Source organism: Lipotes vexillifer, unplaced genomic scaffold (genome assembly GCF_000442215.2).
Source record: "Lipotes vexillifer unplaced genomic scaffold, Lipotes_vexillifer_v1.1 scaffold1086, whole genome shotgun sequence".
Classification (NCBI taxonomy): Eukaryota; Metazoa; Chordata; class Mammalia; order Artiodactyla; family Lipotidae; genus Lipotes; species Lipotes vexillifer.
Window position 1 is genome coordinate 908,608 of NW_006771242.1, and position 27,500 is coordinate 936,107.

The 27,500-nt window shown below is 39.8% G+C and overlaps 1 protein-coding gene across 1 annotated transcript in view; it reads right to left on the reverse strand.

The window, feature by feature from the left end:
- The window catches only part of POLA1 (DNA polymerase alpha 1, catalytic subunit), a 308,279-nt gene that overhangs the window by 37,882 nt on the left and 242,897 nt on the right, over positions 1-27,500 (reverse strand). The window lies entirely within an intron of this gene.

The following is a 27,500-nucleotide window of genomic DNA, read 5'->3' on the forward strand; positions in this document are numbered from 1 at the left end:
TCCCTACACTAGTCTAAAAAGTCTACTTTGTTTCTAATAATGGAATTACTTTCCTAGGAAATCTTGAGTTATAGTTTAAAAAATTTTTATTGTTCACAATAGCTGAGATACAGAAATAACCTGAGTGTCCATCAACAGATGAATGGATAAAGAAAGTGTGGTGTGTATATTATTCAGCCATGAGAAAGAAGGAAATCCTGCCATTTGCAAAAACATGGATAAACCTTGTGGGCATTATGCTAAATGAAATAAGCCAGACAGAGAAAAACAAATACTGCTCAGTATCACTTAAAAGTGGAATCTTAAAAAAAAAAGTGTCAAACTCATAGAAACAGAGATTAGAAAAGTGGTTGTCAGGGCCTGGGGGAAATAGGGAGAGATTAGTCAAAGGGTACAAACTTTCAGCTATAAGGTAAGTAAATTCTGAGGATCTGATGTAAAACATAGCGACTACAGTTGATAACACTGTATTGCATAATTAAAATTAACTAAGTGAATAGAACTTAAATATTCTCCCCCTCCCAAATATGTGAGGTGAAAAAGAAAGTTTTAAAAGTAACCCCTCCAGTAAGGGTTAGGTAGGATATTTCTGTTTTAGTCCCACCCCCCACCCCCATTCAGAACTTTCAATAATTCAGCTTTAAAAATGGTTTAGGTGCCTTTTGTTATTGAAAGCTGAAAAATAACAAACGTTGATCAAAGTCAACAAAAACAAATCTACGCATCCTGAGCAAACCCTAAACTGTGAGGAATATCAGATCAAAACGAACAAGTCTCCCACCATCGTAAACAAAATAAAAGGCAACTCCACAGCCTGGTTCTCAAACAAAGCAGCTGAGTTCCCATAAAGCACACGTGAGCTTTTTCTCCAGGTGCAGTGCTAACCCCAAATCTGACCACGTTAGGGACAACGGGAGCTGCCAGTGCCAGCCGTGCTCCTGAGTCGCTGACAGGATTAATGCCATCTCTGCAGTGGGACAAACGGCTGTATCTGCTCATGCTCTTCCTGAAGGCAAAGACTGGGTACTAATCACGCTCTGGATCTCTGGGGGCGGTCTCCCCACAGTGCCTGTCACACAGGAAGGCACAGAGTAAATGAAGTTAGTAAAACTGATAGAAAAAAAAGAAAAAAAAGCAAACTCACAAATGTTCTTGCTCTTATGAAACTGAAAAAGTCCTTTTATAGCCTTTTTTGGGGACTACGGCTCAAGTAGCTAAGTGAGCAAGTGCTGTTAGCTGAGCTGGTAATACTCTGATCACCTTCACCTGGGCCAGCCTCTGCTCTCGTAAGAAGAATAGCTCATTTAACCCCTGTGCGACAGGGGCGCAGGTCTGGCACTTTCTCTAGTTGAGGATGACAGCTATTCCGTCATTTACTGTGGTCTACTGACCAATGAAGAGTAAGACAATACCACCAAACGTGACAGGCTGAACTTCTTACAGATTTGACTTGTGATGCTCGCCATATTTGCTACTCGTACAAATCAGGCTGAGGAACACCTACCATAAATCAGATATCTAACACTAACAAATTATGTGCCCATTACAGATGACCTTTGGAGCTGCTCAAGGTACAGTCACAATCATGCATTAAAAAAATCTGCCTTTCACTGTAATGTGTGAATGTATGAAATTAAATGAGGCGTGCAATGTAATCAGTGTGGTTGGCTGCTTTAACATATTCCATTTCAATTTCAAATCACCACAAGCCAAGAGTGACGAATCTAATTTGATCAGTTCACAAAAACACAGAAAAGCAAACGTGGATCTAGCAACATGGCCAGGTTTTCAAAGGAATTAATATTTTCTACTATCACCAGAAGTCCTTAATGTATTTTTTAAAAACAGTAATTAAAAACAATCCCACACACAATTCTTTGCTCATCAGAAATTTCAACTCTCATATTCAAAAGTTCGAAAGATATAATATTTAAGTGAAAGGTATATTTAATTTTTTCAGTCAATAACATATTTCAACTGTATCCAAAAAAAGAGAAAAAAAACCCAAAATCAAAAGGTCTTATTACTGACACTTAGAAACAGCAGGGCACTTGGAATCAATGCAGAAAGTTCTCTGGCACTGATTATTACCATCTAGCAAGAATATGTATACGAACACAATTCTTGATCTCCATCTCTCTTATAAGTGTGAGGCAACACAGCTTACAAATTTAACTACTCTAGGTCTTTAGGTCCCTAGCAGCTGCTTAGCAGAGCCTGCAACAAGTACCATGGAGAGATAGGAATGAGGCTGGTGAGCCCAGTCACCTTTTAAAGTTGTGATGCTCTTCACACTCTCCCTAATTAATACACAATTTTCAAGGCTTTAGCATTTTCCTCTGGGCCTGCACGCATCATTTCTAGAAGAAAAACATGGGGTGTTTCCAGGAACTGGACACTTGGTAGAGGGGGGCTTCCTAAAGGCTCCCACAGTGTAAATACAGTCTAGTGTCACTCACCAAACAGTAGCCAGCACTGTACAAGTCATAAATCAGATCACGCCACTCCCCTATTTAAAGTGTTGAAGAGCTTCCTGCTGTATTGAGGATAATATTCACACCCCTGACCCGGGATCTAGCCCCTGCCTATCTCTCCAGCTTCATCTCCTATTACTTCCCCCTCGCTGGCTGTCCTCTAGCCAGCACCTGCCCCCTTGCAGTTGCAAGATGTTCCAGCCCCAGGCTCTTTCCCCTTGCCCTTGGCCTAGAATATCCTGCCTGCAGACTTAGTCCTATGGCTGGTTTCTTGTCACTCAGGCCACTTCCTTGCAAAGAACATCCTACCCACTTCCATCAAACCACTCCCCCAGTTTTACTGTCCCAGGAGGGATTGTTATTGTCTGAAATTATTGTGTTTGTCTCTCTCCTGTAGAATGTGCCATGAGAACAGACACCCTGACTATGCCTGGTGCACAGCAGGCTATCAGTAAATATTTCTTAAATTAAAAACTAACTCATAGGACACAGGGAGGGGGAAGGGTAAGCTGGGATGAAGTGAGCGAGTGGCATGGACATATGTACACTACCAAATGTAAAATAGATAGCTTGTGGGAAGCAGCCGCATAGCACAGGGAGATCAGTTCGGTGCTTTGTGTCCACCTAGAGGGGTGGGATAGGGAGGGTGGGAGGGAGACGCAAGAGGGAGGAGATATGGGGATGTATGTATATGTATAGCTGATTCACTTTGTTATACAGCAGAAACTAACACACCATTGTAAAGCAGTTATACTCCAATAAAGATGTTAAACCCCCCCACCCAAAAAAACCTAACTCATAAAAAAAATAGGACAGTAATATACATGATGAGAGGTGCTGTAGTGATATAGATGTTTAAGGATTTCTTTTAAAATCGTTAGGAAGGATGCCATAGAGGAAGGGTGGGCTGGGGGCTGGGGTTAAAGTGTTTGGAGTCTGCTGGCCTCCGTTTCAATTATGGAACTGTACTAGATTTAGATTACTGTCCAAGAAAATAACTTAGGCTGACCTCTGCTTCACATCTGTAAAATGGGGAAAAGAACATCTAGCTAGCAGATTACTGCAAAGAGCAGCATAACCACATGTAAAGAGTCGAACTGTTCAATAAGGGATTTAAATATTTTTATTTTTTATTTATTTGACATTACAAACTACCACTGACAAATCCTCTTTAAATAAAAACAGCAAATTAATAACAACAAAAATACGGTTGAGTTTGAAAATATGAAGTCATTATATACCCCTGGAAACTAGGAAACTGCAAATACAAATGGATAGAAATACGAATGTATAATTTCTAGAGTTTCAGACCAAGTGATGGTTGATGTCTCTAATAAACTTCTAATAAAATATAACATACATCCCATTTCTTTTTTGAGACAAAGACCCAAAGACAAAGTACTATTCAAAAACTAGTGATTTATTAATTTACATTCAGTTGAATAAAAGGTGAATGTAACGAAGGATACTTGTTAATTTTATTCTCCAGAGATGGTTTAGCCAAATCATGTCATAACAAAGATATCCCACAGCATGGCCTCTATCAGCACTGAACAAAAAGGTAGCATTTTTCCTTCTGCTTTTTTCATTTGAGAAGGAAGGAACTATGATGGCTTATTGGGCAGTAAACGTATTCAATGACACCAACCTTTTAGGATAATGAAATTCTCAAAACAGGTCAAACACTTGAAGCAGTTAAGTATTGATTGCATCCTGGAGGTACTATGTAACCAGACCTCTTTGTGCCAGTAATTCTGAGACTTGGTTTGGGGAATTATTTGAGAAGGGAAGTGTACTAGAAAAAATATTATTAATTGAGAAATACAAAAGGGTAGTAGCAAGGAGAAGGTCGTTGTGTTAAAAGTACTAATTGAGGGCTTCCCTGGTGGCACAGTGGTTGAGAGTCCGCCTGCCGATGCAGGGGACACGGGTTCATGCCCCGGTCCAGGAAGATCCCACATGCTGCAGAGTGGCTGGGCCCGTGAGCCATGGCCGCTGAGCCTGTGCGTCCCGGAGCCTGTGCTCCACAACGGGAGAGGCCGCAACAGTGAGAGGCCCGTGTATGGCAAAAAAAAACAAGTACTAATTGAAAAAAATAAAAAGAGAAAATAGCAAAAGTAGAGAAAGCAGTTTATATAAACTAGTCTTGTCCGAACCTGTATTAGAATGGATCATGTGAGGTTGCTTTTTCTGGTAGGTCAAAAATGGTCAAACATCAGCAATTTTATATGGTTCAAACGAATACATTTATCAAAGCACTTAGGATTCCTTGTTAGTACATAATGAATGATATTCACTAACTCATGCATGAATTTTGTACGTGTGAACTCTGAATGGCTTGTATCTGGGAACTCTTCACAGCAGTGTATGAAATGGTAACCATGAGGTGTCAGACTCCTTTGTGGGCAAGAAATGCTTCTGTTTTTGTTGATTCAAACTCCCTAATTTCTTAAAAGAGCTGTTAAGATTTCAGTAGGACATGCTCAGTTTCCAGAGTAAGACTGGTACAGAAATTTTAAGGCAGGAGTTTAGAAGTGCTGAAATATTTCAAAGTCTGAATAAAGGCAAGAGTCGAGAAAGCATCATGAAAAATGAATAATATGAACCTACTCCATAATAACTAATATCTTAAGATGCTCAAGAACACTTTCATGGAGACATATGAATATACTTTAAAAATAACATAAAGTGAAGATATTAAGGCACATAAATAAACTTGTCACTGCGGTGACAATGTACCGGTGAAGTGGGGCAGGAAGATGAAAAGAGGAAATTTTCAGGTAAACACTCCAGTATTTAAAAACAAATGGTGCGTTTGGATAGCTAATGTGATAATACGAATTACAGCATGTGGTATTCTGAAAAGGAGTGCTACAGAGTTGCCCCTGTGCTAGAAGGTGATTGGTTAAGCTTGTTCTGGTACTATTTATGATAATAAAACACCTTCGGCTGCATTTATGGGGCAGGGGGATTTTTAAAGAAAGTGAATATAGTGATCAAATTGTTACTGAGCGAGAGCTTAAACCCACTCCTAACCACCTGAAAGTCTTTGTTAATTAGTCAGGCCCAACAATAAGGTAGTGTGCAAGGGGACAGCCCAAGTGAAGGGTTTAATTAACCACAGGGCAAAGTTGACATATGCATCTCAATGCTGTCCCTGGTTATAGGCTGACCAAACTGAGATGAAGCCCATTGACAAACTATATTTCACCAATTCTAAGATGAATCCCCTCCCCCATGTTTTAACATCTTCGAAATCAGGATGTGTCCTAAATCGATGCCATTTTATTTATTATTTTTAAATTTTATTTATTTATATTTGGCTGCATTGGGTCTTCGTTGCCGCGCGTGCGGGCTTTCTCTAGTTGTGGCGAGTGGGGGCTACTCTTTGTTGCGGTGCACGGACTTCTCATTGTGGTGGCTTCTCTTGTTGCAGAGCACGGGCTCTAGGCACATGGGCTTCAACAGTTGTGGCGCAGGCTCAGTAGTTGTGGCTCGTGGGCTCTAGAGTGCAGGCTCGGTAGTTGTGGCACACGGGCTTAGTTGCTCCATGGCATGTGGGATCTTCCCAGACCAGGGCTCGAACCCGTGTCCCCTGAATTAGCAGGTGCATTCTTAACCACTGCGCCACCAGGGAAGCCCCTCGATGCCATTTTAGATTTAATGATATATGTTTATTGACAGAGAGGTTAACTAATGGCCACCTTTCTAGAAGTCACTGTGACCCAATTCAAACCAGCTAACCATCAAAGATTGTTCATTTTCTTTCACGATTCTGTAACAGACCTAGTATCCTTGATCATAAAAAAGACTAGGGAAGTAGACTGTCCTGGTCATCTATACATTTCCGATGTTAAAATATACCTCCAATTATGTTCTTTATCTGGGCTAGGAATCTTGGGAGATTCTGTATACAAGAACCTTACCACTAGGACCTCCAACTTTGTTACAAAGAACACTACTGTGTATGATGAAGCCTTCGTGCAGAGAAATCTATGCAGATTCAGAAAATACTCAGCGTACCTTAAACTCCTGGCAGAATGGATACTTGCCACTGGGTAAGAGAAAACCTTACAGAAACCTTTTGATGAATTTTATTAAACAGTGTAAGACTGTTCAATACAGAGACCATGTGGTGAAGAAAAAAAAAAAAAAGAGCTCTAGATTTCTGCACTGCCCAACAAGGCAGTCACTAACCACACGTGACTATTTCAATTTAAATAATTAAAAATTCAGTTCCTCGGTCACACTAGCCACATACAAGTTTTCAACAGTCACATGTGGCTAGAGGTTACTGCAGCGGACAGCACAGATACAGAACATTTCTGTCACTGCAAAAAATTCTACTGCCCAGCGCTACTCCACTTAGCACCTGTAAACCCAGACAAATTAATGAGCTTCACCAATACTTGGTTTTCTCCTTGGTGGACTGAGTAGTATGTAACTGTTATCTTAACTCCCTGGGATGCTGCGAGGATCAGAGTTGCCATAAAAAAGGTTAGCTACTAGGAAGTTGTATATTTTTATGTGATTTGTACTTTATGAAGGTGACTTTCACCTTTTTTGTGTGTTTTTAATGTGAGTTGGATATTTTTTACTGTTTAAATCCCAACTTTTATGGCCATGGCCCCTTCCCTTCCTCCTCCTCCTCTTTTTTTTTTTTTTTTTTAAAAAAAAAAAAAGAAGAAAGCACACTTCCAGATATTTTTAGCAAACAAATGCCTAAAGTGCCACATGAGTAAGAGAAATGAACGAAGGGGGCTGAAGTAGGGCAGTGGCTGGCAAACTGGAGAACTCAAGTTCTGTGTCAACTGCTTTAGCTGCTACTTGGCTCCAGCCAATTGTTGCCATTCAGGAAAGCAGACCTAGTGTAGCCAGACACTGATTTTTGAAAGAAACCCAGAAATTTGGCTTTTTATATTAAATCTCCAGTTTAAAAAAAATATTAGCAACTAATTAAAAATGGTAAATATTCTTCAGGCAAATTTAAACATACTTAGAGGTCATATGCGGCCCACAGCTGCTACTCTGTGACCTCTGGTTTCACGTGGCAGCTACACTTCCTTCTCTATTCATGGTCCCATGCCTCAGGACACTCTTACAAACAAACGCACACAATTTATTCCTCGCTGTACCTCATGGTGAAACAGAAATGAAATTCACAGTGTTATTTTATACAGTTTACCACTCCCCAGTATTAAAGTTATTTCTAGGTTACTAAAATATAACACTTAAAAAACACACATGGGCTTTAAATGCTTTAAGATAATAAATGACCCAAATTTAGAAAATAAAGAATTTATGTCCTCTTGAACCAAATTCCCAAAAAAGAAGAAAAAAAGAAACTGATACAGAAAATTACACATTTTACTGTAATTAAAGAAAATATTTTTCTTTTTATACTGCTACTCCACTGGAAAATTACTGGAAATCTGGGAAAGAACTATAATGCTTTGTATCAAAGCCATAGGTCTCTACTGATGAATGAGTTGAGATATTAAAACAAATTCCTAATTTGGAAAGCTTACTGCCAGAAAGCAAAGCAAATCTTTTAATTCTCCCAGTAATTTAAACACTGCACACTCAAAAGCCCATTAAATTTAAAAAGGTTTCTTTCTGTACTGTATATGGAAGCATACACAATTTTTTATTCTAAGTGTACTTAACTATTTTATTGTTATCATATACCCACCCCAAGGAACCAGCAGTTGCAGCCTTTTTATTCAGTTGATAATTCAAATATCGTTTCTAATACAAATATATGGTTTATCATGCTTATTTATCACTAACTTGGTACACTTCATAATCGCATTACAACCCCACTGTGTACAGAATACCACTTACAGTTCGAAGTACTCAAGATAAGCATCGTTACTTTCAAGAGAAGATTGGCAGTAATTAAAGGTCTTACTTAGTAGTTGTTGGTAACCATGTTTTTTTTTTTTTTGCGGTATGTGGGCCCCTCACTGTTGTGGCCTCTCCCGTTGGGGAGCACAGGCTCCAGACGCGCAGGCTCAGCGGTCATGACTCACGGGCCCAGCTGCTCCGCGGCATGTGGACCTTCCTGGACTGGGGCACGAACCCGAGTCCCCTGCATCGGCAGGTGAACTCTCAACCACTGCGCCACCAGGGAAGCCCCAGTAACCATGTTTTTAAGGAGGTTAAAAAAAAATAGAAAGTAGTATAGATATATTTCATTTGGTAATTGTATTTTATTAATGAGATCTATTTTGGATATATACTTTGGGGTTAAAACAAAGATGTGCTAAACTGTTATCAGTGTGATGCAAAAGAATGATATAGAAGTATTTTGTAATTCATCAATGAGAACCACTGAAACATCTGTGGACTACACGGCATAAAACTAAATCATACCAGGACACTAATAATAATAATAAAAAAAAAACAGTAGTACTTTGCACTTACAGACCTCCTTCCAGGGGAATTACTCTTCTTAAACACGTTATTTTTCCTTCTTTGAACAAATAAGACAACTAAATCAAAGAGTAATAATGGTTTGCCCATGCCACGAAGTGAGTCACTTGCAAACCAGGAATAGATTTTCTAACTTGTTCATTCTCTTGCAATTATACTGTGCAATGATTACTCTGTTATAGTGTGTGCTGCAGGTTACACGCAAGACATAGGTTACCTCCACATTTCATGTGGGCTTATTATATCCCCCCTCCTGCCCCGGCCTATTAATAACAGTAGTGTTTACAAACCAACAGTGCCATTAAGATGTGTGCCTGCCTGCCGCTCCAGCGAGGGTCCCGCAGGGAGACAAGAACAGAGCAGACTACAAGCCTCTCAGCCACCCCCATCTCCCCACCTTCAGGCAGCTGTCCAGAGATGGCCTCCAGGCATACCGAGATATCATAAAAACTGGTAAAACCAAATAACAAATTTTGAGTGCTCAGAGAAATTCAAAGATGGCAAGGCCATTAAAGAGCTAGAGCTGTGAACCACTAGAAAAACCCACAAGCAAAATGGTCAGCTGCTATGATCTGTATACAGGTTCTGGAGGGCAAGGAGTTCCGGGCAGAGATGGTCCTCACGTGAAGTCTATCTGTGGACTTTTTGATTCATTCTACTAATAGAGCAGGGCGTCCATTTGATTTATATAACCTAAAGGTTCGAACAAGAAATTTCTAGCCTGGAATTTATGCCATCTCCTGAGGTGCATGGAATCACAGCCCAACTCTATTAGGAATTATCAGAAAGTAGGTAGATTGGGTGGGAAATCAAGTCCATGTGGAGTGAGGAGAGGGCATGGGCTAAATGTCTGATGAATGTATAGATATACACAGATGGAAAAAGTTTTATCATACAGTTGGAGGGTACGATGGCAAAGAGAGAAGAGAGGAGGGAGTCAGAAAAGTATGCTATAAACATTAACGTATTCTATAAGAAACAAAGTATTATGCTTCCACACTAAAGTACTGTAGAAAACAATTTCACATACTATTTATTAGGTGCCTATCAGGTGTAAGTTGCCACCAGACACACAATAACATCTCAAGAATGGTCCCCATCCTCAAAGAGTTATAATGCATGAGGGGCAGTGCTTAAGAGCTGCACGAGTTTGGAGGACAAAGAGATCATTTTTAGCTGGGAGGCCTTAAAGGATAAACAGAATACCACAAGGGAGAGATGGGATTGGGGTGGGCAATGCAGACAGGGGAAACGCATGAGCAGGGGGAGGTAGCCGTGGTGGAGTCGAGGCCCGCCCAGGGAGGGGTCTAATCTGAGGTGCTGTCTCAATCCTTTTAGGCAAAAGGCGGGTAATCTGAAACCAAGAGCCTGAGATAAGGCTGATCGGAGACTCTCTTCTAGCTCCAAGACCCCAATGCTGGGAAATGGGGCTGACCAAGCTATCTGTCCTGCCTGGAGACCCAAGGTAAGCCCAACTATGACTGTGGTGCCCAGACATGTCCTTCCAATGCCTCCAGGACTACCACCTGGTCCCACCTCCTTTGGGTGACAGGCAGCAATGTAAAACTGCAAAGGGCTGATCTACTAGGACAGAGGAGCTCTTTAAAATACACAGCCACTGGGGCCCCCCACCCCAGACCCTGCCAGCTGGGCCCAGAGGTAAGGAGAAGACCACAGGAGGTGGGAAAGGTCCCAGAAATCCCAACTATGTAGATGCTTAAATGCCAGGTTTGGGATAGCTGCTACCTTGATACCTCCAGGTCACCCATCTAGTCTCTTTGGGGATTCCCCACCCTCCACGGTGGCCTTTTCCTACTTTCATGCTGTTAATGTTGAAAATAACAAGTGCTCTTATTGCCAATTTTGCTGAAATGCATTTATTTCATCTCTCGTTACCAAAACCCAGTTTCTTCCAGCTTACTTTTCCCTAGCCTATTTTTTCTCCTTCGCTTTATTCTTGAATGCTATATTAGCTCATACAGCACCATAAATGATTCCCTTATCGAAGAAATAATTCAGGTGTTTGACTTCATTTTCCATTCTACTGTCTATTTAAATTGTTATCTAGATACCAACCAATCTCCCTTTCTATATCAAAGTCATACTTAATACCTATTTGACATGAAGCAATATTAAAGTTCGAAGAGTTTTTACTAACTCCGAGATTCTCAATACCATGTGCATCAGAGTCACTGTGGAGCTTTTTAAAACACACAGTCACTGGGACCCCACCCCAGACCTACTGAACCAGATACCTGGCGGTGGCATCTGGGCACCTGTCATTTTAAAAAGTGTAAAAGATACACCCTGGTTGTTAAGAAATAATGTGCTAAAGTATGTGATTAGGGAACTTGGGTTTGGCCAGATTTCTGCACACAAGTACAACTATTTTTTACCCTCCCTAGGAAACAGGCAACACTTATTACCGATAAGGGACATATGTAAACAACGTGAAAATGATTTGTGGATTATTTGTGTTTCAACCTCTCCTATTAGTACTGACAGAATTAAATGACAGTCATCACGATTGATTTTAAGCTCCTTGAGAGTAGGAACCATGCCTTTTTCATACTGCAACCACCCAGTTGCAGTGTTGGGCCAGATGCTGGGAATTCAAATATAAACAGAAAACATGGTCAATGAGAGGCTACAGAAACCAACTCAGATAGAGTAACAGTAATACTAAGGACTATCACAGTGGTTTGGATAAAGTGTCATTCTCCGAAATAATAAAACCAACTGACATTTACTGCATGTTTACTACGTGCTTGGCACTATTCTAGGCATTTTACATATCACCCTGCTTCCATATTATCCCATTTAATTTGAACCCTATGAGGCAGGCCCTATATTCCTCCCAGGTGTACAGGGAAGGTGCACGGGGTAAGTCACATGCCCCAAAGTTACTTATCTAGCAAGAGGTGGAAAGCCAAAACTTGAACTGGCCATTCCGGCTCGAGAGAGCAGGCTTTTAATCATTACCTTACACTGCCTTTCAGGAGTCTAGGTCAGCGCCCTTGGTGCTCAAAAATTGCTAGCGGAAGGAAGGAAGGAAGGAAGGAAGGAAGGAAGGGAGGGAGGGAGGGAGGGAGGGAGGAAGGAAGGAAGGAAGGAAGGAAGAAACAACAAATACTTACAGAGTGCTCCCACAGTGTGCCTGAAACCCTTCTCCCTAAGACTCCTGAACATTATAGACTAAAACCTATGATTGATTGTACGATTCTTAAAAGCTTAGGGAAAAAAAATGTTATCTTTCCCTTCACTTCAGTAATGGGATCAGAAGTTAGGTTTCCATAGCTAACCCTTAAAACAGATCCCTTCACTTCTCTGCTCCTCTAGTTCCAATGAGCTTACATCATCTGGGAGCCAAACTAAAAATGACATTTTCAGGACATTGCTTCCAAGAATTTCCCACATGCCCTAGCATGTTACAGTGACACACTGCTGCAATGAGCAAGAAATTCTCTTAGAATTAGGCGAGGGCTTCCCTGGTAGCACAGTGGTTAGGAATACACCTGCCAATGCAGGGGACACGGGTTTGAGCCCCAGTCAGGGAAGATCCCACATGCCACGGAGCAACTAAGCCCGTGCACCACATCTACTGAGCCTGTGCTCTAAAGCCCGTGAGCCACAACTACTGAAGCCCGCGTGCCTAGAGCCCGTGCTCCGCAACAAGAGAAGCCACCGCAATGAGAATCCCGCACACCGCAACGAAGAGTAGCCCGTGCTCGCCGCAACCAGAGAAAGCCAGCGCACAGCAACGAAGACCCAATGCAGCCAAAGATAAATAAATAAAACAAATAAATTTATTTAAAAAAAAAAAGAATTAGGTGAAAAAGAGAGGCAAATCTAAAAATGATATTTCAGGTTGAAAGAAGGAAAAAAGTTTCCTGATTCAGCGCTAAGGGCTGCTGCCAACAGCTTGTTTTGTTCCCAAAGATCAGCACACAAAAGTTTCACAGAGCTGGAAGGAAAAGATTTGGATGCTAAGTTAGATGGGGGGTGGGGGTGGGGCGTGATTCCCATCATTCCTTTGGGAGCAGTAGAAAAATAACAAAACCTCTATAAAAGAGATGAGCAAGTCTGCTGTGAAAGGAATGACCCCTCACATATAGCGAAAGCAATTTGCATCTACAGATCTCATTGGTATAAACGACCTCCTTCAAAGAGTGAAAACCTCAATGGAAAGCCACTATATACCCATGAAAGGCTTTGCCGGCTATTTGTTGAGCTGTATACAGACTAACAAACAGGAGTGGTTAACCTGGCACACCATGCACTATAGAGATTTTTTTTTAAGTAGGCTTAGTCAGCTAATCTTGTTGAGATTTCTCTCATACTACTGATTCCTTATTCTCAAAATAAATTAAGAGGCTTCATTCAAAATTCCCTGTGGTCTACCAGCTTGAGTTTGTTGGGTGTCTTTGATTGTCTCTTGTCTTCAGATTCCCTGCCTTGTCTCTTTAGATTTTGCTGTGCCCTTTGGTATTTCCCGTTAGTCCATGTCTGGAATAGCTAATTACACGGTAGCATAATTCCTGCTCGTACAACAAGGAATAGCAGAACCTTGCTAATTCACACCAATAACTGAAAGACTCCTGTGTAAGTTACTGAATTATGCAAATGAGCAATAAGTGAAGAAAGATGATTCAAAATTGTATTTCATTCATTTATTTTGACAAGTGTAGTTTAGCCTTAATTATTTTGAACATTTCTTTGTAGCATACTAATAAATTTCCTGTGGCACATTCGTTAAAAGTGATAAAGCCTTTACTAAGAGAGACCAATGTGTGCTCTGTTGGATAATTTCCTGAAGACAGGCTCGATTTACACCCTCCCTTTTGTCTTGAATTTCACTGACTTTTAGCATCTACTTTTTTGGGGGCAAGACAATACATAATATACCAATAAAACATAGGGATAATTTTAGCAGTAAACATTTACTCCATAAACAGGTCCTACGTATGTCTAAAGTTCCATCATGACGATAGTTTAAAAAATTAATCATGCTTCAAGTAAAACATTTTTACATTCTCTGGTCATAATGCTAATAGGATTTTATTTTTATCTTCTAAATAAAACTAATTCCACCTGTCATTCATCTCTTTTAATTCCTATTTCTGTTTTGTTTTGTCTTACCATACTTCTTTCTTTTAAAGTTAAAGATGTCTGTTTTAAGATAAGTGGATATATCACAGTATGTAATGTTTTCATGTCAAAATACTTACATTATTATATCTGAGTTAAATTATTTAAGATAGGAAAACACTTTGATACACTTCTGACAGATGTATCTTGCAGGATGGAATCAACTTCTTTCAAAGCAGCACCACTGGTTACAGTGTGGAGTGAAGAGCGAACAGCTTTCCAGCTTCCAGTCTTGGGTTTAAAGCTTCGCATAGACTACCCTCTTAATAAATGCTTTTTAATTAAACCTCCAATTCAAACGTGTTTTAAAACTCACCATGCATTTGTCAAATGAGGTTCTTTGATTTATAAAAGCTAGATCAGCAACAGAGCATTTAAAGAATAGTGGGAAAGACAAAACTTAGTCTCAAACTTCACGCCAGCATCTGTGCCGATTAAAATCTCATCTTTTCTTCAAGGCCCAATTCAGGTTCCATCTCCACTGGGAATCCTTCCCGGAGCTAAACGCAGAGATCCCACAGCACTTCATGCCATCCCCTTGTGTTAGAGTTATTTGCCTTCAGGTCGAAGTTTCCCTACTAGATTAAGAGCAGGGCAGCTGTGACACAGTGGAAACAAGGCTGGGCTCTCACACCACACAGCTCTGCTACCTCAGGAGGGTCGTTTCATCTCTTTCAGGTTGTTTTTTCATCTGAAAAAATGTCAACTATTTTATCTAATGGGAAATGTAAAAGATAATAGATGTGACTGTTCTCCATAAAATATAAAGTCCTATAAAAAGTAGGTGCTGGGGCTTCCCTGGTGGCGCAGTGGTTGCAAGTCCGCCTGCCGATGCAGGGGACACGGGTTCGTGCCCCGGTCTGGGAGGATCCAACATGCCGCGAAGCGGCTGGGCCCGTGAGCCATGGCTGCTGAGCCTGCGCGTCCGGAGCCTGTGCTCCGCAGCGGGAGAGGCCACGGCAGGGAGAGGGCTGCGTACCCCAAAAAAAAAAAAAAAAAAAAAAAAAAAAAAAAAAAAGTAGGTGCTTATAGGGTGAATTCGTGAATAAGAAAATGATCAGAAATATTATCACCTCTAAAACAGGACCCAGGTCTTGGTTATACTTGGGCCCTTTACATATCACACAAGGCAGAGCGTCAGCAAACACTCATTGAATGAATTTTGGGGGGCGGGGTGTGAAACAAGGAGAAACAGATAAAACCAGACTTACACACAGACCTGGTTTGGTGATCTTATTTGTGAGTTGAGTTTTATAATAATTTCTTAAAACAAGAAAAGTAAATCAGTGTCTAAAATTAGTCTGCAAACCTATCTTTTGATGAGCACAGCAGATTTAAGCCTTAAGTTCTAAGGGACAGTGCTAAGGCTAACAGGTTTCCCAGGGCCTTTACATGGGGAGAATGCAATCAATGTTAATTCAATTGAACTCCATGACAGACTACTAATTCCGTCTAGTTACTGTCCCGTTGGCCACAAAGTAAGAGAATACTGATGGGTCTGAATAAATTCATGACAACTATAAAAAGAACTACTCTAAGAATGAGTCAAGTTGATGATGGGTTTTCTTCCTGTATGAGAGGTAGTATTTACTATATGGACATGATAGTGCAGCAGCATAAAATAATAAACGGACACTCACTAATCACGTGCAAATCAACACCACATCTGGGCCTGGGGCTACTGAGTAACTGGAGATATCACAGGGACACAAACTTCAAAAGCTACGGCTGAAGCCCTTAGAGAATTATGAAAAATTTAAAGAATTACAAAGGATAATGAAAACATATGCCAATTTCTATGAAAAGCAAGAAAGCAAAGCAAATTGAAACCAAACAAAAAAACCCAGTCAGTTTAAACATTATGTCAGGTTAAAAATTAAATCTGCACTGTAATCGGAAAGGTGAGGACTAAGCAAAAACACTTAACTTTTAACCATTAGAGGCTATTCAGATATGGCACATGCAGTTGGTAAAAACAACAACAACAACAAACAAAAACAAGATGAAGATGATGCATGAGAGGCAAGTGCTGTCTCTTATAAACATAAAAGGAGCATAAACATTTCTGAAAAGAAACATTATCACGACAAAGTTAAGGCAAATAAGAAATGATGGAGACATTAAATTCTGGCCTAAGTAAATGAGCAAAGATTCCCAAGAGGAAAAGAATATGCAATTTAAAAATAATCCCAAACTACCGGAGGAAAAAAACCAGAGTCAGACTGAACCTGCTTAAATCCCCAATATCTCTGACAGCAGGAAATAATTCTGGATGACTGTAAACCCTCTAATTTGCTTGAAGCAAACGGGGCTGGTGTTTTCATTTCTTTCACTGACTTTTTTGTTTAAGGTCACATTTATTACAAATTTTAGCTGGTATTAAAAAGTCACAAAGTCAATAACTGATAAAACCACAAAGCGTGCTTCTTTAGAAAGATTTAAGAACAACAACAACAACAACAAAAGGGAATGTCACATACTATTAAGACTACCGACCTTTTAATGTTTACGGCTGCATTTTTAAAAGAAGTACTGTTCTATTTTACGTGGTTGATTCAATACACTTCTAGCGAAAAGCACTAATTTTGAGGGGAAGAAATGTTAGTGTAACTATATCTAACCCAAGTGCTTTATTTAGGTCATGTTATAACAGATTATTATAGATGTTATACAAATATCGATAACTTAATATTCCTGAAACTTAGAGTACATTCTATCTTGATAGTTACAGGATCTACTCTCTTCTCGGCCATGAGTATTATAAGCCTTTTCCTCCTAATTAATCTGCAATGAATTCAACCAACCTCTAATTAGTTTTCTACAACTTTACTCTACTTAGGCAATAAAGCAGTCTCTAGACTGGGCTAAACCTGGGCTAAAATAGACTCCTACAGACCAAAAATGTTTCTGGGATTTCTCTTTGTAGTGTAATTTAGATGTCATATCTAATTTGCTGTCATGACTATTGTTTCACTGTGCAATTTGTATGTCGTTTTGAATGGTAGACATCATAGCTTTATTGAATTAAACCTTCTGTCTTTAGGGTCTGATGTTACATGTTTGTGTGTGTATGTTTATGTCTCAAAAGCTCCTTTTGACATCAAGCAATAGTAGAAAAGGATTATGCTCTTTTGATATGTTTGTTCCCATCTTGGTAAATATAAACACAAACTGGGGGGGAAAAGCCCTCTTCAAACTAAAGAAACAGAATTTTAAATAATAATAATAATAATATTACTACTACTACTACTACTACTATTATTTTAAAGACAGAGATAGCTAAATAAGCCATTCACATTACAGAAGTATAGAGGGCCTGGCTGTTTTGTAACCTTAATGGCTTGATTGTTCATTCAATTAACCAATTCTTTCCCAAGAACTGTCCTTTACATTGACAGTTTTTGTGATGCTACCTCAAACGTAAGATATTACTCTTACCACAATTCCATAAACACAAAGAAATTCAAACGCACCCTGGCTTTAACACATAAGGAACAAAGGCCATCTTACCTCTATTGCAATACGCAGTTTAGTGTTAGTCTGTTTGTAACTGTCCTTCTCCTGGCCTTTGGGTTCAAGTTCTAAACTAAAGTCAGGACTAAGACTAACCATGGAAAGCCTTCCAGTAGACCACTGGAATACATAGCCTTTTAAGTAATTTTTAGTGCATGAAATTTCATAAAGTTTTTACTAGATAATTACACTTCCTGATTTTGTAATTAGTGGAAGTACATGCAATTACATAATAATTATGATAGTAATTACGTAATTAAGATGTATAATTATGTAGTAAAAAACATCATGGAAATAAAACCATCTACTGTGTAAGCACAATACATTTTAAAAGTAAATTCACTAGCTCAACTGTTTAAAAATACTTTTCTTCAAAATAAAGTGATTAGCTCACATTATGGTGTAACTGCTTGAAAATTATTTAATATTTTTCCCCTCATTGGTGATAGAAGTATATATTTTTTAAAGTACATGAAAAAATCTTATCAGGTTTTCCCGGCTCTCAAACACTCAAAAAATGACAATATGTTTTGCAAATGAAGACCATCAACCACAGCATTATCACCTAGATAATGCCCTTGTTTGTGCTGCTGTACTTGTCACTACAAAAGGGACAAGGAACCTGCTCATTGAAAAGACATACTAGGAAAGGATTTTACAAAACTTGTAACACATCTGTTATCACAGCATGCTTGTGAGTCCATTTCTACATAAAAGTGCAAAACTTGAGTGCATATTTACAGAAATGGGCTTAAAGAAAAGGTACGTTATTAGAATCGGGAAGTTTGTTGCCCAAACACATGGCAACTTTGTCATATACAACTTTCGCTATCCTAAAGAGGATAACAGAAAATATACAGAGACAAGACACCTCCACTACAGGCAAAGCAACTATGATGACAATTCCCTGGAAAGTGTAGTTTCTCTTCTGTCACACTGTAAAGTTGTCTTTAGTTAAACAACAAAACAGAAACAAAATTTGCAGTAATCAGAGAGAAAAACAAAGCAGTATGAAGGGGCTCCAGGCTGCCATAGGAAAATACCAACTTTGTCATTCTTGTACTGAGCATAAAAATACAACAGAAAAGTCAGCAACAGTAGGAAAAGTAAATTCCAAAGTAAATTCTGTAGTTCCAAAATTAAGAAATAGAATCTTGTTTTCATTTCAAAAAAATTCTAGTTCGATGCCTTGAAATCTTTACAAGCATACTAAATCAATGTTGTAATGAGACCCAGAATGTGGTGACTGGTGGGCACATACAGAGTAACCCTTGTATGAAGTGGCTATAGAGCTACATTCCAGTTTTCTCTTTTATAAGCCACTCATCTTGAGAAGCTGAAAGCCATTCTGAAAATCTTAATTTACTTCTCCGTTGTTCCTTCTAGTTACGAAGAAACAAAGTGGAGGAACTCATGCTTTCTTGCTTTTCCCCCCTCTCCTAGCTCTTCTCAGGCTACTACATTTTTAAGCTTAATTACAGAATATATTTCAGAAGACTAGGCTGTCATGCCAATTCCACCTGAAACCTGGCTAGGCCTTCTGTGTTCTGCCCATTTGTCATTTTAAAGTTTTGCCAAAAGGATGGTCCCAATCAATGGATGAACAGAATGGAAGTAGGCTTTAGTTAATAAGGAGAGTGTCTTGAAACAGTGCTTCTCAAACTTTAATATGCCCAGGAATCACCTGGGAATCTTGTTAAAATGCAGATACTGATGCAGTAGGTCTGGGGAGGACCTGATATTTTGCGTTCCTAACAAGTTCCCAGGTGATGCCTACACTGCTGGTATACTGATCACTCTCTGAGTAATAAGGCATTATGTTTGATTTGGAAAAAAATGCAGGGAGAAAAAAGCTGACCTGGGTTCATCTGTATGTTATTTTTTTCCTCAACTGCTAAACTACTGGAATCATTATTTCAAGTTGAACAAAACATTTCTTTGTAAAATTTCAGCTCTTATAATTTGTTTCTTGTTATAAAAGCAGTACATGCCCAGATTATATAAAGAAGAAAATAAAAATTATCTATAACCCCCCCACAGATAACAGCTGTAAACAATTCTAGTGTTTCTTACTAATTTTTCCACCTTGCATATAAACTACAAATTAGAATCATAATGGTTACTTAGCTTGGGACTTTGACCTTATATTGTTAGTATTTCTCTAAGTCATTAAAGATTGAAACTACATAATGTCTAACAATAACAACACTCCCCCAAAGCTCAGGATTATATGAACCACTTTTTCTATCATCAAAATTCTTTATGTGTTTCTACAATCACTTCCTCATCATGAATTGTTCTGAACTGCCACGTTAGAGTCTCCCACGATAAAAATTCACTTAAACTAAAGAAAGAGTTAAAAAGAAAAACCCCAAACCTCAGATCATTTTTTATTCGTAAGAAAATGAAACAAAAGGAAAATGGACTGCCCATTTCAAAATCAGTTTCTTTAACGAATATGTTTTTCACAGTTATAAAAAATATAACTTTAAGAAGAGCAAACTGGTACTTAAGTGAAATTCTACCTTTACTTTTATATGCATTTGGTAGGTGTGAATTGTTTTGTGTATGCTCTGTTATTATTTATTAAAAACAGAGAAAAGGTTCATTTCTAAAATTCAGTGGAATAACCCATAAGAAGAATTGGATCAGACAGGGCGTCTGACACAGCCTTCTTCTTAATGCCTCCTGAGGCTTTAACAAAGTAAATTCTAAGAATGTCAACTGGCCTAGAGAGGACTCCAGCGGCTCTTTGCTACCTGTATTTCAGTACTTCTAGCAATGATATAACTCTTTCGCTTTCGCTTTAGCAGTTTAGGAATAGTAGAAATCCTTAACATTGAAAAGGGAGCTGTCTTAAACCCTCAGAAATCTCCAAATTCCCATATGCACTAAAGCATATAATTTTTTCCCATACAACTCTTATTTTCTGCCAAAACCCCCCCAAAAAACAAAAAGAAAAACCCCGAAACCAAACAACAACAACAAAAACCCAAAAAACAAAACACTAAACCACCAAAAGAGTTTTTTAGATTCCTTAGCTTTTCAGTACTAGCTGTTGTCTCTCTTTGGGGCCCCTATTTTCCACAAGGTAATACAATCATTACCACTTCATGAGTGTAACTATTTGGCTGATAGCAAGCAGAGAACAGGACTCTGGCAGTGTGGGTGAGGGGCAGCCACCCAGGCTCACTCACTAGTTAAGTGACTTGACATTCTTTTGATTCAATTCAAATTTGGCATCAGCAAAATGAGAGCTACGACGTCACTCATCTTCAGTTATCACTTGCAAAGAGTTGAAATGACAGATATTAAATCTGAAAATGTCAAGGAAATTTCCTGACATTAATTTATGGCACACCTGAGTCATGCGAGCAATACAGGAGATTGGAGAACTTTCCAGCACACATTCATGGACAGAAGTAATTCCTAGGACTCACTCCTCCACAGTTTTTCAAAGTGCTTGTGTGACCTTATTTTGCACTAAGAATTCATTCAACAAATATTTACTGAGCCGGCTCCCATAGGCAAAGCACAGATCAACAAGGTACAACCCTTTCCCTCCATGAACTCAGTGGAAGAGAAAGTCAAAACAATTCAGGGGCTTCTCTGGTGGCGCAGTGATTGAGAATCTGCCTGCTAATGCAGGCGACACAGGTTCAAGCCCTGGTCTGGGAGGATCCCACATGCCACGGAGCAACTAGGCCCGTGAGCCACAACTACTGAGCCTGCGCGCCTGGAGCCTGTGCTCCGCAACAAGCGAGGCCGTGACAGTGAGAGGCCTGCGCACCGCGATGAAGAGTGGTCCCCGGTTGCCACAACTACAGAAAGCCCTCGCACAGAAACGAAGACCCAACACAGCAAAAATAAATAAATAAATTAAGAACATTTCGTAAAATCTTAAAAAAAAAAACCAAAAAAACAATTCAGGACCAGTCCTACAAGAAGGGCATTTCACAGGGTGCTATGGGAATGCGAAGGAAGGAAGCTTATACTACATTAAATTTCTTCATCAATATAATGGGGCACAATCCACTGCTACCTCATGGGGCTGTTGTGAGGACCTGTGTGAGACATACGAAAGGATGACAGGAAACTATAAAGTACCTTACATAGGGTCAGCCTAGTTTTGGGGACACTAACGGAAACAACAAATACCTACAGACGTTACCATCAGGTATAAAGAAAAGACAAAAGAAGAGCGATGGTAACAAGAAAAGTTTAAGAAAAGACTGGCAAAACAAGCCAGTGAGAACAAAGCTTGAGAGGGGAAGTGGCTGGGAGATCTCACCATGCTGAGAGGAGCGAGCAGCTTGGCCCCTGACAGGGGCTGCCCAGTAGGCTGTGGCCCTCAGGCCGCCCATGGGCCTTTGAAAGAAGTAGGGGTGACCTGAAGAATAGTCCTTCTGGGCCTAAAGGGACTCCACTGAGAAAATGGGCTTCCTAACAGATGCTTTTCAAAAGTCCACAGTTAAAGCACCATCCTTTTGCAAACATTTATACCATAGCTCCAATTCCTTCCTTCAACACAGAGTCCTCAATCCTGGTGTTCCTATTCTGGCAGGACTAATAGAACATTCACCAAGACGACCATGTGTTATGGGCTGAATTGTATACCCCCCACCCCCCAAAGTCATATCAAAGAGGGGTTGAAGTCCTAACCCCCAGTACCTCAGAATGTGACTATATTTGGAGATAGAGCCTTTAAAGGGGTAACTAGGTTAAAATGGGACACAGAAAGGTACAGAGGGAGGACCATGTGAAGACGGGGAGAAAACGGCCATCTACAAGCCAAAGAGGCCTCAGAAGAAGAAACCCTTCTGATACCTTGATCTCAGACTTCTAGCCTCCAGAACAGTCAGGAAATACATTCTGTTGCTGAAGCGACCCAGTCTGTGGTAATGTGTTATGGCAGGCGTAGCAGACTAATATACCATCCTACTACAAATAGCTGACGCAGAATAAGGGGAGCTAGGCATCTGGTAAGAGAGAACAGGAACAGAAAAAAAGTGGTTTTTCTGCTTTTGTTTTTAGGAATAAGGAAAGATCAAACACTAAAGTGAAAAGGCAATTAGTGTTCAAAAGAATAAAAAGACAAGTCACAGACTGGGGTAAAATATCTGCCAAAGACACATCTGATAAAAGACCGTTATCCAAAATATACAAAGAACTCTTAAATAAGAAAACAAACAACCCGACTAAAAAAATGGGCCAAAGACACTTCACCGAAGAAGATACACAAATGGCAAATAGGCATATGAAAAGATGCTCCACACCATATGCCATCAGGGAAATGCCAGTTAAAACAACATTGAGATGCCACTACACAACTATCAGAATGGCTAAAATCCGGACCACTAACACCAACACCACCAAGCGCTGGGGAGGATGTGGAGCTACAGGAACAGCCATTCACTGCTGGCTGGAAAATAACGTGGTACAGCCACTTTGGAAGTCAGTTTTTCAGTTTTTTACAAAAATAAACATCAAATGATCTAGCAACTGCGTTCCTTGGTGTTTACCCAAAGGAGTTGAAAACATGTCTGCACAAAAACCTGTACATGGATGTTTATAGCAGCTTATTCATAACTGCTGAAATCTAGAAGCTACTAAGACGTCCCTCAGTAGGTGAACTGATAAATAAACTGTGGTACATCTAGACAATGGAATATTATTTAGCGCTAAAAAGAAATGAGCTACCAAGTCAGGAAAAGACAGAGGAAACTTAAAGTGTATCTTACTAAGTGAAAGAAGCCAATCTGAAAAAGCTACATACTATGTGATTCCAATCACATGACATTTTGGAAAAGGCAAAACTATGGAGACAGTAAAAAACAGACAAACAGGGCTTCCCTGGTGGCGCAGTGGTTGACAGTCCGCCTGCCGATGCAGGGGACACAGGTTCGTGCCCCGGTCTGGGAAGATCCCACATGCCGCAGAGCGGCTGGGCCCGTGAGCCATGGCTGCTGAGCCTGCGCGTCCGGAGCCTGTGCTCCGCAACGGGAGAGGCCACAACAGTGAGAGGCCAGCGTACCGCAACAAACAAACAAACAAACAAACAAACAAACATTCAGTTGTTGCCAGGAGTTATGGGGGAGGGAGGGGTGATTAGGAGTAGCACAGAGGATTTTTAGGGCAGTGAAACTACTGTCTATGATACTGTAATGGTGTTTACATGTCATCATACATTTGTCCAAACTCACACAGTGTCTCATAGTGAACCCTATGGTAAACCATGGACTGTGGGTGATAACGATGTGTCAGTGTAGGTTCATCAAATGCCCCACTCTGGTGGGGAATGCTGATATTGAGGGAGGCTGTGCATGTGTGGGCACAGGGGGTACATGGGAAATTTCTGTACCTTCTGTTCAACTTTGCTTTGAACCTACAGCTGCTCTAAAAAATAAGGTCTATTAAGAAAGGCAGTTAGTGGATCCCTTTCTTTGTTTCCAAAACAATTTGACCAGATCAGAGGTTTATCACACTTAACTGTATCTGAATCTTTCGGTCTGCAAAGGACTCTAAGCTCCTCCAGGGCAGGGAGCATTGGCCATCTTTGTTTTTCTGACATCTGGGATGGCACTCAAGAAATAATAGAAAATATATACACACTGCTTTTATTGTTGCCAAATAAATAAAAAAAGGCTCAGTTGAGAAAAGTCGGAGACTTTTTTCCTCCTCTTTTTTTAAGCAGACTTAATTTAGACAACTGGGCAAAGATTTTAATTGATTCATGTCTCCCCCAAACAGTTCACTTATCACTACTCAGGCCAAGGCCCCCCTGGGATGAGGCAGCCAAATGGGACCATTATGTGCTGCCATCATGGAAATGGATTTTTACTTCATATATTGCCACTATGTTCCTCTAAAACTTCTTTTGGATCTATTATGCCATGTATGTACATTCTGGAGCAGTTACAATCCCACAGAAGTCTTTGGACTTTCTGCCAAAGTCCCACAGAAATAAGATTTTTAAAATGTTATGTAGTTACGGTGAATATGAAGTGGATACTTCACCAAAGTGAGTCCCTTACCATATTAAAGGAAAGGGAAAACTATCAAATGGGGTTAATTCACATTATGGACTAATGGCCTGTAAACCTTTGTTTGAAAAGCAAAGCACAGGAAAAAGCTTTGACAAGAGCTACTTTTCACCATAAAAAATAAACCTCTTTCCAATAATTTGTGGGTTTTTTCCAAGTCAAATTGCCAAGTTTCAAACACAGATTAAAAGCACAATCCAGTTCCAACCTTTAAAATATGGGCTTTATAATGGAAATGGTAAAACTATCCTAGCGAAGGAAATGTTGCTAGGTATCAACAGTAAAGGAGAGTCTATGGTAAATACTTTATGCGCCAGTTTCAGGGCACTTCTTGGCAGACGATACTTAGATTCCATTCTCAATAATATAACTGTGTGTAACGACTGTCATTTTTCACAGGACTTTTGATGTTAACATCTATTGGTGTTCTGGCCTTGGTCCAAATTGAATAAATATATTTGCCCTCTGGATCCCACAGATTTTCAATTCATTTTAACAGCAAATCTCCCTTGAATGGCAAATCAGAAAGAAGAGAGCACTTCACTCCAACTTATAAAGTGAGAAGTGACTTTTACATATGTTACATTAATTTACACTTATGGGAGTTTCCCCTGTAACTGTTCACTTATGGACTGTAAGAATATTCTTGTTCTCCAATTGTCCCCTATGGATTACAACCTGTGTTCAATTCTCTCGTACTTAGAAACTATCCAAATCATGTGTTCAGAACTGTCTGTGGGGACTTTCTAAAAAGCTAAACTTCCCAAACTCTACCCCACACCTTCTGAACTAGAATTTCTGGGTGTCGGATCCATAGACTTGCACTATTATATGCCAACAGGTGACTTGCAGGCAAGACTGTATCAAATAACCCTTGTTAGAAAACCTCTGCTCTTGGACTACAGGTAAGCATGACCCAGTGTTTCAGTTTATATCCCACCACTAACACCCTAACACCACTTAGCATTACCAAATGATGTGAGAACGTCCAGACCAAGTAAATTTCTGCTAATTCACTCATTCCAAAAATGCAATTTAGGAATAATAAATAAGCAGAAGGTCAAAGGAAGAATAGTTTCACTAATTAACACTCAATAAATAAAACAAAAGGCTCTTGCTCTTGAAACATTTCATGAAGTTCTTTCTGTCACACATCCATTTTGTACCCTTCTTTTGCTTTATTTTCTTTGGGCTTCTGACATGTAAAAGAACGAGCCAGTAATTCACTCCATGCCATTTTGGCCCTGAACTCCCAGATAGTGTATTTATTAGAATCAAATGACAAAAAAAGTGTCATGATTCTTAAACTTGTGAAACAGAACTAGAGTAAATAGCGTTGAGTGTACAGATTCTATCAACACTTCTCCACTTTTGTCAAGCAAGAATCTTCCAAGTGACTACTCTGTTATCTCCTATTTTCCGGGATGGCAGCATACACTCCTTGATGTTCTCTAAAAAGCTGGGGTAAGTCTCCAGTGACTTTCCAGACCACTTCTACAAATCTCCGAGTCACCGGACTTTTTGAAAACTGCTGATCATTCAGCCCTTCAGATAAGAATTTTGGAAATGTCTGGAAGAGGAATCTGTCCCCTAGGAATCTAAGAACATCTAGGGAACAATCTGGATTCAGAAAGAAGTAAAGGGGGATCAAGCTCTAATAACCAGAAAGAGGTAACAAACCCGACAGAAACAGACAATGTACTCATCAGTCAGTACTTAATTCTCTAAATGCTTTATGCCTTTAAGGAAAGGTCCTTGGGGGTAAAAGAGAAACAGTTATTGTTGATACCGCAAATAAACATGGGCTAGCCACCAGTCATGAATGAAAGTTCAAAGACCTAGTTACTCATGGACTAAAGGAATTTTTTCTCTATATGAATTTTATTAATTCACTGAAAATATGCTGTGGAGATAGCCCAAGTTCTTGTTGAACATCTAAAGACAAGATACTAATATTTGAAACAACTCCTCCATCAGTTGTAAAGTATTTTATATCCAAGGACAGAAAAACCAAATAAGTCAAGGCATTAAAAAAAAAAATTCTAGCCTATCTTTGTAAATGGAAGAACTGGAGTCAATTATGACTAGAACTGAAAAGAGTTTATGACCAAATCAAGGGCATGGGGATTCTTACGTGAGGAAATCCAGAAGTATTTGTAGGTTTCTATATGCCCTTGAGGTTGTCTCCAGCCCTAACACCGACCAACAAAATGTCGAACTGATATCCAATGACAAACAACGTAAACATTCTGTAGGTAACTAATAAGAAAAATGTATAAACTCACCTTTTTTATTTTTTACAGGTAACAGAAAAGTTGTCAATATGATTTTCATGTAGGAGAAAAAAACCCTATGCACTTGTCAGGACATTTTCAAATAGTTTAAGTTATGTAACAAAGCTTTTCTCAGGCCATTAAGCCCCACAGTGCCTACAAGTCTTGTGTGAGGCTTACAAGGCAGCGCCTGATCATTTGGGCTGAGGTGTCTACACGCTCTCTTACGATGGAGTCAATAAAAGAACTCCACCCCAGCTCTCTCTCTCAAAATGAACCTAGGCTTTTAGTGAACAGCAGAGACATACTCCAGGTCTATTTTTTTCTGGTAATATCTGGTTTTTGTAGGTCCAGTGATCGCGTTGCCTATTCTTACTTTATTATGGTTACTAAACTCTATAGAAAATAGCATTTTCAAAATATAGTATTTAAAGAGTTCTTTCTGTACCGTTCCTCCCCCAAAGCCCAGCTTTAATAGAGAACAATGTGAGGCAGGCTGTGGAGGCAAAGCTGGGCATTCCTACGCCACCGCCCCTCACGCAGGGTATGCCTGTGCTCACGACGGCCCCCATAGCCTGCTTCTGAGACAGTGGTATGATGCTGCATGAACACCC